Raw genomic sequence first — 18621 nt, forward strand, 5'->3', positions numbered from 1 at the left:
ACTTGGAAAGAAAAATACTCAACTTTATATGGAAAAACAAAAGACCCAGGATAGCTAAAAGAATCCTATACGATAAAGCAACCCTTGGAGGCATCACCATCCCGGACCTCAAACTCTACTATAGAGCTATAGTAATAAAAACAGCTTTGTACTGGTATAAAAACCGACATACAGACCAATGGAATCGAATTGAAGACCCTGACATTAATCCATGCACATATGAACACATGGTTTTTGACAAAGGAGCCAAAACTATACAATGGAAAAAAGAAAGTATCTTCAACAAATGGTGCTGGCATAACTGGATGTCAATATGTAAAAGATTACAAATAGATCCATATCTGTCACCATGCACAAAACTCAAGTCCAAGTGGATCAAAGACCTAAACATAAATCCAGTTACACTAAACTTAATAGAAAAGAAAATAGGAAGCACTCTTGAACGCATTGGCACTGGAGACCATTTCCTAAATAAAACACCGACAGCACAGACCCTGAGCACAACCATTAATAAATGGGACCTCTCAAAACTGAGAAGCTTTTGTAGGGCAAAAGACACAGTCAATAAGACAAAAAGACAGCCAACAGATTGGGAAAAGATCTTCACCAACCCCACATCTGACAGAGGATTGATCTCCACAATATATAAAGAACTCAAGAAACTAGACATCAAAGCACTGAACAATCCAATTAAAAAATGGGCTAAAGAGCTAAACAGAGAATTCACAAAACAAGAACTACAAATGGCTGAAAGACATTTAAAGAAATGCTCAACATCCTTAATCATCAGAGAAATGCAAATCAAAACGACTCTGAGATACCACCTTACACCTGTTAGAATGGCTAAGATCAAAAACACCAATGACAACCAATGTTGGAGAGGATGTGGAGCAAAGGGAACACTCCTCCACTGTTGGTGGGAATGTAAACTTGTACAACCACTGTGGAAATCAGTATGGCGGTTTCTCAGAAAATAAGGAATCGAACTACCTCAAGACCCAGCCATCCCACTCTTGGGCATATACCCAAAGAATGCTGATACATACCATAAAGATACATGCTCAGCTATGTTCATAGCAGCACTATTTGTAATAGCCAGAACCTGGAAACAACCTAGATGCCCATCAACGGAAGAATGGATGAAAAAAATGTGGTACATATACACAATGGAGTACTACTCAGCAGAGAAAAACAATGAAAGCATGAAATTTGCAGGCAAATGGATGGAACTAGAAAAAATCATCCTGAGTGAGGTAACCCAAACCCAAAAAGACAGTTATGGTATGTACTCACTCATTGGTGGATTCTAGATATAAAATGAACAATCAGACCACAACCCATAGAACCATAAAGGCTATATATATAGCATGGAGGTCCCTAGGACGACTGTGGCATATAATAAATTTCAGTTTTACTCAATTATTGAAAAAAAAATAGCCAAATGAATGGAAACACATGAACTATGAACCAAAGGCTGAGGGGCTCCCAGCTGGATCAGGCCCTCTGAATAGGTGAGACAGTTGATTGGCTTGATCAGTTTGGGAGGCATCTAGGCAGTGGGACCAAGTCCTGTGCTCATTGCATGAATTGGCTGTTTGAAACCAGGAACTTATGCAGGGACACTTGGCTTAGTCTGGGAGGAAGGGACTGGACCTCCCTGGACTGAGTCTACCAAGATGACCACAGTCCTCGGGGGAGGACTTGTCCTGGAGGAGGTGGGAATAGAGGGTGGGCTGGGGGTAAGGGGAGGGCATGGGAGGGGGGAGAATAGGGGAATCCATGGCTGATATGTAGAACTGAATGGTATTGTAAAATAAAAAATATATATCAAAAAAAAAAAAAATAAGGGAGTTGGGCTTATAGAGAGCAGTTTTGACTGGCCAGAGTCTGAGCTAAGTTATAGGCAGCTCATCATTTAGCATTGACTACTAGAATAGGACAGGTTTGCTGGATGCTGCCTCATGCTTACAGCTATTACATGTTTAATTGTAGACCCACGGGTGAACCCCAGGTCCCTCTTTATGGCCTTGTTTGCTTTGCTGTGAAAACACAAAAGAGGAGTCTGATTACTGATTTCCTAGCTCCCTTCTGGGTGGTCTCCCACTGCCTCACCAGTTTTTGCAGCCTTCAATTCCTTCATGCTTTGCTTTTCCTGTGCTGCCCACATTATCCTGCACTTACATTTCCAATCAGTTTAAAAAAATAATCAATCAAGGTTGTTTCTCACTTATATTTATGTGAGAACTTATGGCCAACCTGGGAGTCTATTTACACCTGTTTTTTTGGAATTTAAACCCATGTGTTGAGGATACTCATTTAGTTCCTTCTATCTATATTTCTGCTCATTTCTCTTTCCCATTGTCACCCTCTGTCTCTTCTTCTGTCCTTACTTTCATCTTATTGTCAGTACCAGAAGACTGCTGAGAGCCCAATCCACCAACTCCTTCTAGTTTCTGCTTGCTAAGTAAAGCAGCAGCATAGCCTTGATTCTTGGTTTCTTTCCTACCTCTCAGAATCTGGCTGTAGGTCCCCATTGCTTTAACTCTCAACTTCCTTGTGATGTAGGCAACTTGAGAATGGGAAGGACCATGTCCAGGACCCACTGGCTGATAGAATTCCTTGTACTATTTTAGGCTGCCACTAAATCCTGGGAATGTCCCTCATGAGCCTCAACTTTGTGACCTTGTACAGAGGCAAATGAAATGTGTTCCTGGAGTGTGTCACTGTGCCTGGGCACATTGGCTCTGTTTCACATCGAGGATCCTCAGTGACCTGAACTTCTCAAATGGACTTGAAGTCCCATAAATCCAGGTGTGATGGTTTTAAACCCAGGCTTATGGTTTATGCTGTGAACCTGCCCAAATCTGGGGATTCATCCATGATCATAACAATGCACTGTTAGATTTTTTTTTCCATTTCGAGTTTTATGATTGCCTGATGACTGCACTTGTATTCTCAATGCATTCCAAAGAGGACTCAAGTGCACTAATGCACACTCAATTTTTATTCAAAAAAGAAGATAAAAGAGGGTCCTTAGAGAAACATGACAGCATTAAGAATTATTACAGAGTCTGAGACTTTCCTTCTAAGGTGTGGCATTGATATCCTGTAATTCCGATTTTTTTTATTTAAAACTTCTATTTTTGCTCTTTTTGCTTTAGTTTCTTTCTAAATAAAGCAGAACATTTAAGCAGCACTATATAAAGTACATTTATGCACAGTCTATTATTTAAATAATGTCTAAAATATAGACGGCGTCTTTGGAGGGAGACAAAAATAAACCAGTTTTCTGCCTTCAGGGAGGTGTCTATCTATTGGCATAGAAACAGATATAAGATAATTAACTCATGCTTATGGAATTGGAATTATTATTATCTCATAGCCAGGCTTGGTCTGGTTAACAGGCAGTGTATTCAGTCCAGTAGGAGGAAGACTGAAGGTACTCTGCCACCTCTAGATCTCTTTGCTGGATGAGCAAACAGCTTAATCCGCAGCTTCCCCACCTGTCTTCTTGGGAGTGCCAAGAAGTCACCGCCCATTCCTCCAACTCCAGCCAACTGTGCTGGGCTGGGTCTGTGAACTGATTGCATATGTTACTGAAGAAATTATTGGGATGTCAAATGGCAGTGTCATCTTCCTGGCAACCAATTCTTGAGCAGATTGTGATGCAGTAACCTACAGACATATCATTCAAAATGCCAGTTCCACCGTTGGTCTATCCCCTGCCTCCCCTCTCCAGGCACAGACCCCATCTGGTAAAACAGAAGCACCGATAGATCTAGAGTTCTATATCTTCAGATTCTTTTCTAGAGCTGATGCTCACTCCCGTATCATTCTGATGAAAATGTCTGGTCAGTTCATGACTGACCCTCATCTACCCACTGCCTCCTTCTTTTGAATGATGCTTATTCTGTAGCAGAGATCTATCTCCTTGACATTGTAATGCACTTTGTAACCATGCAGCAGAAGGATTACACACTTATTAAACTATAGCAAACCTTGATTTTCATATTTTCAGCCACAAAGTAAATACTTAACATATGTTAAAATGTTTTCTTTTTCAGAATAATTTCTCACTTCTTTCCAGACATTGGATACTTTCTCATCCTTGTCTCTATTCTTGAGGTGATTGTGTTGATGCATTCATGTACTGCCCCAGGTTTTCTTAGGTCCCTTTGATGTAGACTTAGTTTAATATTCCAGATGAACATTGTGTTTATTTTATTACAGGAAAACACAATTCTCTTCAAAAGTCAACAAGCATGTTTGAGCTCTTCAAAGCCTGCCTTACACACGTGGAGTATGAAAGCCTAGCTTGCTTCATTCACTGATAAGCAATCCTCTACGAATTAAGTCAAAAAATGGCTTCTAGATACCAAGTGAGGTACTCTGTAAGCAATATGTAGTTAGAAAGACAATCAAGGGTTTTGTTGATAAGAAATACTTAGCCCCAAAGTAAGATCAATTTAAAGCTAAGCAATGTTGAGTTTAAATACCAAAGAGAGACAAGTAGGAAGTTTTGTGGAGCAGTGTATGTTTAATTAACATTTTGCTTCTTTTTAAGGCAAAAGGAAATCTTTTCATTTTCTTGTTTGCAAAATTCAAAGTTATAAATTCACATTTAACATAAAAAAACATGCACCCTATTTGAATAGGAAGAGCCTATTAGAATCATTCTAATGTAAATGTAGACTTAGCCAGTGACCACCCTTCCTTTTGAGGATTTACCTGATAAAGACCTGTTTCCATGGCTTCAGGAATTATTGTTGGCTTGCTATTCAAATTATAAAATTAAAAGTTTAATTTAATAAAAATTTTAATGCAGTGTTTCAATTCTGGGCATGTTGCCTCCATACCCAACTTAAAATAAGATATTTTTCATCAATTTTAGATGAAAATACGGTTGTACATTGATGGCTGAACTTAGAACTGACATCCTCCTAATGGTGGGTAGAATTGTGAAAAAAAAATAAAACAAGGTAGAAGAAAACAAAAAACAAAAATGCAAAAACAAAAATTGTGTGAAATGTTATCATTGTCATTTTGACCCTAAAATCTAACCTAAATGTTCTATAGAAGAACAAACAAACAAACAAAGCAAGACAGCAACATTGAAACTCCCTCTCTCCCTCTGCTATTGCACCTCTGGGTGTCGACTCTGTCCTTGGGGTAGGAAAGGGCTTCATCTTGCTCTTCATAGCTTTTGTGGAGCTGATGGCAGAACTGCACACAATAGCAACTCTCTAGACCCTGAATAATGAGGTGTTGGATGAATTACTTCATGTCTCTCTTTTCTCTCATCCTCAACAAGAGAAAGCATTCTTCCCAGAACTCCTCTCCTATTCTTTTGCAGTCCTGTTTGTCACTGTGATTGGCAGAAATTATGAATTTGAAGCATTGTGTTCTTGATGGCCACATGATTGCTTTGTGCTGACTCATGTCTTCATAAAAGCTTGTAAAATTTGAAAATAGGATACAAAGTTTCACAAACACACATAAGCAAACAAACAAACAAAAAAAACCCACAGCCTAGTGGGGAACAAAGTATCCTGAACTCTTAAGGTTCTGGTCCTGGATAATTGAGAGTATAAAGAATTTGTGTGCTTGCCAACTGTGGGAACAGAAGTTTGCCATTCCTTGGACTGAATCCTGATGACATTTCCCACCCTCCTACACACACACACACACACACACACACACACACACACACACACACACACACACTATAGATAGAATCTTTCTCTCTCTCTCTCTCTCTCTCTCTCTCTCTCTCTCTCTCTCTCTCTCTCTCTCTCTCTCTCTCTCTCATTTCCAAACAAATGGAATCAGAAAGCCTTGATTGGTTAATGGGGAAGTTTGGTTCCTTCTTCAAAGTAAAAGATCTCTTTCTAATTGCTCATCTGGGAAATTATTTTACCTTTGGCATTCCTGTTAGCCTTTTTCGGGCTCCTCCTCTCTCCTTGCTCAAACTTCAAATGCCAGTTTAAGTTGGATCTCTAGTGTATTAACATAATCCACTGTATCTGCAATTTGTTTTTATATCTTCCCCATACTAAATCATCAGCACATAGGGCTAGTTCATAGAAACCGGTCAGCAAATGCTAAAGAGGTGAAAGAAGGGAGGGGAGAAGTAGGGGTGGGGAATGAAAGGGCTAAAAAAGGGAGAGAGGAAAAGAGAAACAAAATGGCTCTGGTTAAATCATGTCAAGTTCTGTTTTCCTAGTCTGCTTTTTATTTCTGCATTTACAAAACAGCCAAAGTTTAAGAGGACTTGCTATTCTTCCAGAAGACCCAGTTCCTAGCATTCACACTGGACCATCGGCAGCTTAAAATCTTTTATAACTCCAGGCTCAGGGCATTTAACACCTTCTTCTGGCCTCTGTGAACACAGGGTCATGAGTAGTAGACACACACTCACACACACGAATAAAAATTAAACCATAAAATTGTTTTTTAAATGATAAGAGAAATGTTATTACAAAATATTCTATAGAACAGTATATAATCGAGACTTAGAAAATGGTAGTATTCGGTAGTATTATACAGTGGTATGGCATATGGTGGTGTATGGTGATACATGGTAGTATATGGTAGTATGTGGTGTATGTGGTGGAATGGTGGTCTTTTAATAACTTTCGTGTGTATCTCATCATTTATTTTTTCCAAAGCATTCTGTAAGTGTGGGTAGGGTTGAATTAATAATCCTACCTGTCCAATAATGACAATCAAGTAAATACCATTGTGCACATGTCAATCTTTATGTAAAAGTACTGTTACAGAAGAATTGATGTGTCCAAGCACAGGAGCGTTAATTTTTTGGTAACACTCTGCTAAAATGTTTTCTAGAAATGATGGTGTCTATTTGTAACTGGGCCAATATTTTCACCATCATTGACTACTACAGTAGACAGTTTCAAATGTCTGGGTCACTTTTATAAATTAAAAATTGTTTGAATTTTTATTTTAATTTACATTTCTAATATTTCTGGGGAGATGGACAGTAATTTTATTTACTATCTTCGAGTTTCTTCCTTATCTATTGTCTTTGTTTACTCACTTTAGTTTCCTACTCTATGAAGGATTTTAGTTTTGTTATGCAGGAAGCAAATCCTTTCTTCTAGTTATTTACAAGGATTTTGGAAAAAATTGTCTCATAAAATTTATTGTTTAATGTGATTTCTTGGCAGTTGCTGGTGTGTGCGCCATTTCTTAGCACCTCTACGTCAACAAATATTGGACAGAGCCTTTCTGCCCCCATTTGTGCTGTGTAACAAGGATTTCACACCACTTCAGTCCCAAAGGGAACCCAATCCTATATGTAAAACATGGAGTAATTCATAATGCTGAATAGTTAATGAAATTGTGCACTAGCCTGGACCGATTTGATATGCATGCACTGCTTTCTTCCTGGTGAACTCGCTGGTGTTCAGGAAAACATGATAGTGATTCTGACATGCCCTTCATGGTTTAACAACTTCTTTCAAGGGAGAAATGATGCACCTGCAAATCATGCTTTCATTGGGTCTGGCATGATCAGAACCCTTATTGTGTCATGGCAGGTAAAATCTCTTAAGGGTAACATACAGGGATGAAGTTTTCTGTTTAAGTGCTGTTTCAGACTGCTGGGTCAAAGGATATTTATTATATCTGCAGGTGTGTTTTCCTTCTGCTCTTGTTAGATTTGAATGTGAGATGTAAAATTTAGCCAATTTACAGCATCTTTAAGGGAATCCATTAACTCATTACTAGTCTGGAAAATTATCTCCACCTGCATCCATCCTTCCACATTACCAACTGCAGTTTTATTACATAAATACAGTGAAAAAACACATATTTTAGCTTCTTTTATTAAAGAAATCCCTAGGACTCCTTATAACTAGGAAAATAAAATAATTACTGTTGCAAAAAATAAAATACAAGTCTTGGTATCCTTTGTAATCCTCAGGAGGGCCATTTATTTATGACATAAATATACTAATTCTTTATTGTTTCCAAAATACCAAATTAGAACTTCTTTGTCTGGATTTTAAGACTTATATTAAGATGGGGTTTATATACAATAAGATTTATCCTGTCTGTGATGGTTATTCTTGGTTGTCAACTTGACACACCAGGTAAATTTAGTTGAAGAATTGTCTCCATCAGATTAGCCTGTCTGTGGAGCGTTTTCTCGAATTCTAGTGGAGAGAAGGTCCCACCTATTCTGGGCAGTACAATCTCTAGGCAGGTGGGTCTAGGCTGTGTATGAAGAGTAGCTGAATGTTAGCCTGGGAGAAATCAATAACCAGTGTTCCTCCTTTGTTTCTGTTCCAAGCTCTTGCTTTGAGTTTCTGTCTTGACTCCCCTTAATGATGGAACTCTAAGATAAACCTTTTCCTTCCTAAGTTGTTTTGGGGTAGTGTTTGATAGCCACAGAACCTCAGGCAACATTAAAATATGTAATTCAGCCAGCCTTTTACAATTATATGTAGTTCTACAACCACTGCCATCCTCAGGATATAAATATCAAATATTTGTACCACCCCAAAATGTTTCCCCGTGGTTCTGCCCATTTGAAAGTAACCAGAAAATTCCAGAAAAACACAATATTTATTTATCTTATCATTTCAGCTTTTCTAGAATTTCGTGAGCATCAAATTCATTTGTGAGTAGTCTTTGGTGTTGTGCGCCATTTCCATAGTTTGTTTTGTGGTTCATTCAAGTTGTGACATGTATAAAAAGCTTGCTCTTAGTACCAAGTATAGTCACCTATGTGCAAAGACCACCATTTCCTTATTGACCGAATGATGGATATGTAGTTTTATTCCCAATCTATGGTTATTCAGAAACAAATTTCTGATAATGTGTCAGTGGAACCATTTGGCCATATGTATTATTGTGCTTAAATACCTGAAGATACAGTTCTCTGAGTCACCTGGTGAGAATCCTTCCACAGTAAGAACTGGTGAGTGGATTTCCCGATGACTGTATGGTTTGCATTCCTGTCATCAACGTATAAGACTTACAGTTTCTCTAAATGGTTCCAAGCACCTGCTATTGTTAGTCTTGTTAATTATGGCCATTTTACTGCGAATGTAATGATGCCTCACTGCAGTTTTAATTTACATTTTACTGATGACTAACGATGTTAAGCATCTTTGCATGCACTTGTCAGTCATTTGTCTTGTGTGGTAAAGTGACTGTCAAGTCTAGCGCCCATTTGAAAATGTGAATTGCGTGGATTTTTATTATTGAGTTGAAATAATTTATGTATTACGAATGCCATCTTATCTGAGGTATGTGCTGTGAAAATGTTCTTTATCTGTAACTTCAAAAAGTTTTTTTTAAGTGTCTTGTGAAGATAAAAGGTTTTTTTTTTTCATTTTGAGAAGATACAGTTTATTTATTTTTATTTATGGTTTGTGCTTTGCCTGTGTCAAGGAATCTTGTTCAAACAAAATTTAAAAGATTTTCCTACTATGTATTTCTTTATGTTTCTTTATTTTTTTATTTTTCTATTCAGCTCTATAATGCTCTTAGGTTAATTTTTGCAAATTAGAGGAGATTAAAGTTGCATACCTGCATTTGTACCAGGATCTTTAATTGAAGAGATTCATTCTTTTCCACTCACTTACCTTGCTAACTGTTAAAAATGAAATGGTGTTGGGAAAAAAGTATACTAGTACATTTCTGGATCCTCTATTCAGTTCCAGTGATTATTGCATGGTATCCTCTTGTGCTTGATTTAATCTTAAACTCTTTGCTCATTTCATCATAGTCCTAAGCATAGGTTGTGTGTATTATATGTATTTATATATGTTTATTCCTATTACTAGTAATATAATATGTTATGCTATCTAGATTTATGTAAATGTGGTCTATGACAAAATTGCCTAAGGTCACATTTCTTTGGATGATGGTATCCCCAGTCCAAACACACACACCTTCTTTTTTCCTTTCTTCCATCTCTCCTTCTTCTGTTCTCTGCCTCTCCCTCTCATTATAATTTCCTTCTCAAATCACAAGAGACTGGCTTGACTTATATTTTTTAAACTTCATGATGGATTTACTGAGATACCAAATACATTTTGGCACATTCATTGTGTTTTCTATTTATGGATGAATGTTTTGAGATGGAATGCATCATATATTAAGTAGATTCTGCATATATATATATGTAAATTTTTCTTTCTCCCCCCCTCACACACACAGACACTTTCTCTTTATATGTATGTATGTATCTTCACTCTAGTAAAACACTCTACAACACTTTGGGGTCACTGATAATCGTAGATTTATAGTACTCAAATTCAATAATGTAAGCCTTCTAATTTTACTGGCTTTCAAAACTGATTGTTCTATTATTGTACGTTGTTTAAATTTCTATATAAGTGATAAGATCAGGAAGTAAGATGGCTTGGAGGGTAAAGGCATTTGCCACCAAGTATGATGGGATCTACATGATTGAAAGGGAGAACTAACATAGTTTTCCTCTTCCACATACACATTGTGACATATGCACTTGCACATGTAAATAAGTGTAATTAAAAACATAAATAAATAAAACCAACATATCAATTTCTACTCAAACAAACAAACAAGTAAACAAACCAAATAAGCAAGCAAGCAAACAAACAAAATCCCCCTTAACTACTTGGGGAAGAATCAGCAATTATTTAGAGATTGAGTGTCCATATCCATGAACATGGTATATCTACCCACTTATTGCTGTCTTTAGGTTCTTTCAATAGTATTTTACATACCGGTGTATCTGTACATCATGGCCAGGTTTTCTTTTGCATTCTTGAATATATGTAGAATATTTATATTAGATGTCTGTGCGTACTTGTCTGAAAATTTCATCTTCTTTCTTTTAGTTCTTTTCTATTGATCATTCTCCCTTTTGATTGTTTACTGTAAAAACTTCTTTTAAATCCTTTCATTTTTATGATATTCCAGGTACTATGGACTTTATGATTTGGGATGTTAGCTTTTTCTAAAGTTGTTTTTTTTTTTAAAGAATTTTGAAGTTGTTCTTTTGTTGTTGTTGTTAAGTAATATGTTAAAAACTCACAAGATAGGATTCCAAACTTACTATGCCAGGCTGAAGGCAGTGTCAGTTTTATGATTTATTTTTAGTTTTAATTATGTGTGTATATGTGTGTCTATGTACGGGTCTGTACACGTGTGAGTGCAGGTACTTGTGAGTGGGAGAAGAGGTCCTGGGAATCTTGCAGCTAGAATTACAGGTGATTGTGAGCTGCCAGAATGTGGGTGTTGACAGTTTAACATGGGCTCCAGGCAAGCGCAGTGTTCACTCTGACTGCTGAGCCATCTCTGCAGTCCTCTGAAGACACTACCATTTTGTGCAGACTATCAGGCCCTGGTTCGTTGTCAAGTCCTTCACTAATTCATCACAGCTTTTTGAAAACTCTGGAAATTCAATATCCTGCTGTTCTTCTGGGATTCTTTTTCAGCCTCAGGTAGCTGCCTCTCAATATATCAAATAGCTACTTAGATCCAGGTTCCCTGCAGATCTTCAGAGGGAATCTCTTTATGAAGTACCCTTTCCTCTTGTATTCTAACTTGAAAATTCTAGTGTTTTTGGCTTCCTGGAGGTCTGACCTCTATAGACTCAACTTAGACAAACTGTTGATCAGTATGGATTCTGTTGCCACTGGAAACCCAGTCCCAGCCCCTATGAGGTTGTGACAGTGGTAATGATAGTTAGTTGTTTCTTTTTCCTTGGAAACCATAGTCCTGTTCATCCTGTACAGTGACTTTAAGCTACTTTATATATTTGTCCAGTTTCTTGATTGTGGAAAGTATAAGAGTTACTTCATCACAGTCAGTTTCATATGTCTATTCTACACCTAAGACACATGGCCTCTGCTTTAAATCTGTTGGTAATTATATAGTTGTCATATTTATGCACATGTCATATAATTTCCCCACTAATGTTTCTTTCTCTTATTTATTTAAAAATGTTGTCTAAGTTAAGCTCATTCAATTTTTTCTTGTATATAGGATACAACTTTAAAGTGCATATTATTTCTCAGTTCCTATGATGAATACTAAGATATACCGATGTGTAAGAATATTTGGAGAAATACACAACAAATCTTTCAAAAGCATTCATACCCAACTTTGGTATATTGATTATACAGATAAGTAAAACTGTAGAGTTTCAGAAGTTCTACAACCAGGGACTTTTACTTAAATCAATAGAAATATACACATATATAGCAAATTAATTTTCCATGAAGTAACTAGGGAATAATAAAAGAAGAGATAAATGGAGAAGGGTGGGTGAAAAATCTTTGTGGATAAGATGGAAAAAAACTGAGGCAATGGTATATACAAGCATGTTTACAGTCATGGGATGGGGAAGCTCGAGAAATACCTATAGTTTAGTAAACATGAAGGGTATGAATGATTGCTGGGAGTAATGGGTGAAAAGTAGAACCAATACAAAAGCAACGTCTTACACACTAAGCCAAGATATTTGGTTTTATACTGTAGGCTTTAGAAAAGTACTATAGTGATAGCAGCAGGTTTTGGAGTAGTGAAGGCAAACACATATCCCAGAGAGTTTTGGTCCTTAGGAGAAGACAATTATAGATGCTATTTGACTCAGTGACATTTCATTCCTGCTTTCTGTCTGGCACGGTGCAGGAAAGCTACCATAAAATGTGCTTTGTTACTCAGTCACAACCATGAGGTTTGTGCACTTTTTTTTGGCCACAGCTTCCCATTATTTTGTGTCCCTCCTAAAGTCCACCACCAGACTGTGACTTCTTTGCCAACACTAGCACTCTGAGCATCTCTGGATCTTATCTCTTGTTTCTTCTTTACAAGCTGAAGTTTGATTTGGACTCATCAGGCTTCTCCAAGAAAACCTTTTTGTTTCCAGTGTGGCAAAGAACACTTTGCTTTCTTGGGGATGATGAACAAATATGGAACCACCACCCACTTCGGCCTCTCTATGCCTCCTTGGATGAAGCCTGCCGAATGGCCACTGATCATCACAGTAAAGGAAGAGGAAGTTGCTGTAGACAGGATTGCCATGGTAACATAAACACAAGTAAAAGTACATAGTGACTGTTGAGGATGTGAGGCTAGCGTGGTCATCATTTTTATGTGGAATCGTTCCAAAGTTTGAGGTTAGAAAGCCTACTGTTGCAGGCAGACTAATGCTCATCTCCCCCAACCAAAGTTATTTACACCCTGATTTCTAGATTTCCAAAAATTTTCTTCTACAGGCAAAACCAAGTTTTGTGAATGTGATTAAATTAAAGAACATGAGATGGAAGATTTTTGTAAATTAGGTCCAATGTAGTCAGAAATTTGGGGGTTCTATGCAACAACCATGGCCCACAGAGTAACGAACAGTGGGAAGCAAGTAGGAAATTCAGTTCAATATGACTAGGTAGCAGGTGTCAGTTCAAACTTTGGGAGTCTGACTCTGAGTCATTTATTTTAAACCTATTTAAACACATCACAATTTGGTGAAAACTTTCCTGGTTCTAATTAACTCAATTCCATGTGCACAATAAAGCGTACATAAATCTCTTTGGGGAACGAAGTAAGCTAAATAAACTTCAAGTGTGACTACATCAAAACTCTTTGTAAAGTACATGCAGCACCTTCCATAGAGATGGGTTCTATAGGTTGATTATGAAAAACAGGCTTATGGTAGGAGTCTGGAGGCTGAGTCTGGCATGGTCTTGGCCACACAGAGAGTGCAAAGTCACCAGGCTCTTAACCATGTCCTCTCTCAGCCTTCATGTTGGATAATAGGTTCTGCATCTCTTCCTTTGAAGAAACAACCCTATGTGTTTAGCATTCCAGGTTTCCCCTAGGGCTTATCTGTGAGCACCAGTACCTCCATGCCTCCTACAACAAATGTCTTCATGGCAAAGTAGTAAGAATGGCAAGAGCCAGAGGAGAGGCAGGCATAAAAATGGTAGCACCAAGGAAAGAGGGGAGTCACAAGCCAAGGAAATCTGGAGCCTCTGGAATTGGAAAATATAGACTAGGTTGCCTGCTCAACATCTAGACATTGTCCTGTAGAACTCTGGCAGCACAGTCTGGCTGCCTCATTTTGGACATCTGGGTTCTAGAACTGAGATGATGAATGAGTTTCGTGAGAAGCCACTCACTTGGTGGTAGATCATTAGAGTCGAAATAGGAAATGCAAACCAAGCTCACTATTCATTGGTCATTTTTCCTACTGTCTAGGCCAGTCTTGTTTTATAGAACACTTTAAACTCTCTTATCTGGTCCTATTTTTTCCTCTTCTTTCTTTTGTGTTATAATTTAACAAACACTGTCATCCCTGAAAGTATTACTGCCTTAGAGGGAAATCGACAAGGGTTTCTATCAGTCTTTATATTTGCCTTGGTAGTCACTTCCAATTCTTCCTCAAATTTTCATATTCTTATCTAGTCTGATTTTGCTTTTGACCACATATGCACTTATTTTAGTGCATATTTACTGATGACCGACTCTCTGGGATTTTAACTTTAAACTGTGCTCTGATGTCACTTCATTTATTGAATGTTCCTATGGGATGCGGAGCTCTGGATGGAATTTAGAGCAGTATGTGTCTCTCACTTCCGGGATTAACATGTCCCTTGAAAGGGTGCACCATTTCCTCTGCTGATTCTTAGACAGGGTCTCACTTTGTAGCTCAGGCTGACCTGGAATTCACCATCTTTATATGTCTTCAATACTGGGGCCATAGGCATGCGTCACAGTTTCCTGTTCTGCCCTAATATGGTATTTCCCTTTTATTTGTTAATTTCCAAAATGTATTAGTGTTATTCACCCTGTTTCCTTTGCTTTTATTCAACGTGCTCAGCATTTGTAGGCTTCATAATGCGTAATGTTACATCTTTTAATATTTTTGAAAATTCATAGGTTTAGGAAATTAGCTAAAGTACGGTCTTCATGCCATGTTTTTTGTGCATTGCCTTCATGGTGTTCTGGTTACAGCTAGGTCACTCCCACCAGGTTACACACAAAGGCTGTACCAATTCTGCAATTCCATCTCATTTCTTTTCTCAATTCAGTCTGAATATTTTCTATTAAGCCTTCTTCCACCTGCAACACTGTTTCTTTAGCAGTATCCCATTTGCTGTTAAGTCTCTCTTTTATTACTCCATCAACAGTTTACTTTTTAGTTATAAAGTTGCAGTTGAGTAGTTGGTTGACTGCTTTAAAGATATATCTTCCAACTTGCAGTTGTCTTTAATCACATTGCAGTATTAATTTATTGATTGGTGGTTATTCTTCCCATTCATATTTAAGAGTTCCAAATGCTAAGGTCACCTGGAAGTCCATTTTAGTAGGCTTTATTTTCCTTTGGTTCTATTTGGTAGGCACTGTAGGTGTTGCATGAATAAAGGGCATTGAGTTTAAACACACTTAAAATTTTTAAAATTACATTTCAGTGTGCATAGGAGGAGAGGGTCATGCCCATGTAGGAATCAGAGAACAAATTGCAACAGTTGGGTCTCTCCTCTACTATCTTGATCCCAAGGATTAAACTCAGGTCATCAGACTTGGCAGTAAGTGTATTTACCCACTGAGCCATCTGGCCTGCCCAATGTATTTGTAGGCTAATATTATCTTTGTTTGAGCTGTGATTTCCTTGGTTATTTGACATGCAGCTCTAATAGAGTGTATCACCCCCACCCCCCAGTCAGTACCTAGACTCCTTAAGGTTAGGCCACTGATGTCTCAGGCTCAGACTAGAATGGCCAATGTCGCTCATGATGCACAGTTCTCTAGAGGTAACAACTGAGATCCATAGGTGTTTGCTAGGATCCCTCTTCTTAGAAAATACTTTTGGTTCTTTTATTATTACCTCATAACTTGAATTTTTACTTGGTTATCCATTTTTTTTTCTGTCTGTCTTCTTACCCCTCTTATTCAGTTTAGGAATTTCTCAAACAATTCAAGAGAGTACAGTAGTAGCTCTCAACTGGGGTGATTGTGTTCCTTAGGGAGCAATGGGAAATGATGGAAGATTATGGCAAGGTGGTTGAGTTGCCACCATATCTAGTATGTTGAAGCTAGAGCATTTCCAAGTACCTTATAATAAATAGATTGGCCCTTTCTACCCCACTCCACCAATGATGAATAATTATCTGGCTGCCACTTCAGTACTGTGGAGGGCAGACAGGCAGCCCTGGTCTAAGTACCGAATACAGGTACAAGTCCTCTAACTTCCCTCTCTCACAGATCATCTTTCCTCTCATCCTCACAGCCTCAGAAGCTACAGATTTCTGTTTAACATTCAAACTTCAGCCTCATGACATACATATTCAGCATCTTTGCTGGCTCCTTGTCTCGTACCACGGAGGCTCTGTCAAGCATCTCCGCATCACCTCTTATGCCAAGGAGAAGAGAGTCTCCAGGGGTACACATGGCTTCCAGAAAGCCACATTCACTTCAGTGTGCTTTGATTTTCCTGGGTCTAGACCCTCCGATCACACACGTTCTGAAGTCTTCAAAGTTTTACAAGTTTGTCTGACTTCGTGTGTATTCTTGACCAGATCGTTGACCAGGCTACATTTGTGTAGCTAGGGGCCACAATTATTCTTGCTGGGGAGAAAGCAAGAAAAGAGGTGGTAGACAGGACTTGGACCCAGAAGTAAGTGGGAAGAGTGTTTCCTATTAGATTGGAGGCAGGAGACAGGCTCTCTGTCTCCTCCACAGCCAGGAAGAGGAGGCTGACATCATCTTTTACAGAACATCTCCCAAATCCTTGGTTTTAGAGGAAGCTGTGAGGATAGGAGGGGAGAAGAGTAAAGGAAAAAAAAGCGAAGTTCCCAGATGAGTCTATAAGGTTTCTAGAATCAATGTGAGACGACTTCAGAAGTAATTCTGAACCGCCACATGGGAAACACAGATGCCAAGAAAGCAGACTTCCTAATTCCACTATCAGTCTTTCCTTGCAAAGTGAAATTTGTATTATTTGAAATAATGAAAATAAGTATCTTTAAGATGTCACAAAGTAAGTAATTGCATAACATCTATTCTGCGGGACATGTGATTATGACATGAGGAGACTTAAAACGTCTAAAGAGTTGAATTAAAATGTTAATGTGATGGAAATTCCTATGCAGCAGTTCTAAGGGCCTCTCTGGATGAGATAAACATTGGAATTGGGGAAGTTTAGATAAAGTTGATTTCCCACCACCATTTGGATAATTCTCAAACAGTTCCGAAGGCTCAAACAGAGCAAAAAAACTGACCTTAAGCAAAAAGAAGCTGCTCAGCAGACCACTCTCAGACTTCATCTGTGCCACTGGCTCCCCTGCAGCAGACTTACTTGCTGACTTCCATCATCAGGTGGATCTGTTCCTTATTATATCTCTGTCCGCCCTATTCTTCTGGAGACATTAATCCACAATACACTTAGAACTTGCAAATATTGAAACTAAAGAATACAGTAAGTAGATGACAAGAAATAAAAATCCTTACTTAAATGAAGGTGTAGTCCTCAATTCCAAACCTCAGTCTATGTAGTAATCTAGAACAAAGCACAGAGACAGTGGTACGCAAGCATCATGTAGGAACTGAATTTGTTGAGAAGCTCTTGGTCCTTGCTCAGTCTCACACAGTGAAGGTTGCGACTCATACATGAAAACAAATCCACGGCTCTAAATACAGCAATGACATTCTAAGCCATGAAAACCAAAGAGGGAAACAGAGCTAGCAGAGAGCGGACAGCTCACCTACTGATGGACTGGGGTCTGGCCGAGTGGTGGCTTATCATAGAGAAAAGTATACAGATGGCAGCAGCAGTGTGTACCTAGAGTCCTCAGGGACATGTGGTTGACCTCAGCTTTCGTGCTCAGCTCAATCTCCGTTCCCATGTGAGGGTTTTGTAGAACTATATTTTGGTCACATATTGCTTACTCGCCACTTATGGAACAATACCAAAAGATTCATTTTCGTGCGTGCATTAGAGGAGCTAAACAAAAAAAAATAAACAAACAAACAAAAAAGAGCTAAACAAGAGCATGCGTGAGAGGCATAAAATGGGGAGAGACACATGCACATACCATGTACACACACACACACACACACACACACACACACAGTCTGTAAACTTAAAATGTCCTTTGTGTTATAAAGATAAACTTGCAACCTAGACATCAATAGCATAATGGTGGTGTTATGTTATTTTAAACATTCTAAGGTTCTTAACACGTTTTGGGAAGGAAAAGAAACATTGAATAACCTCAGGAATTATAAGGAAATAATATGATGTCAAATGTGAATGAGGTGTTTGAAGGTATTGATAGCTTTAAGCCTGAAAAGAAATAAATAGATTATGGAAATCTTTATTAGTTCAATAGAAAACAGGAGGGTGGAGACAGAAACAGATAAAAGAAGAAATAGCAAGTATGCTTTATTGTGCTCAATTAGTTTAGGACAGCATGACCTGAGTAGGGCATAGCGGAATACCTCTGATGCCAACTCTCAGAGGCACAGGTAGGGAGTCAGTAGTTTAAGGGGGGCCATTGAATCTTGACTATATGGTGATTTTTCAGCCCAGGCTAAGCTATATGAGACCATGTCAGAAAACAAAGCAAAACAAACAATAGACATCAGTAACCAAAGAAA

Source organism: Peromyscus leucopus, chromosome 22 (assembly GCF_004664715.2).
Source record: "Peromyscus leucopus breed LL Stock chromosome 22, UCI_PerLeu_2.1, whole genome shotgun sequence".
In the NCBI taxonomy this organism is placed as follows: domain Eukaryota; kingdom Metazoa; phylum Chordata; class Mammalia; order Rodentia; family Cricetidae; genus Peromyscus; species Peromyscus leucopus.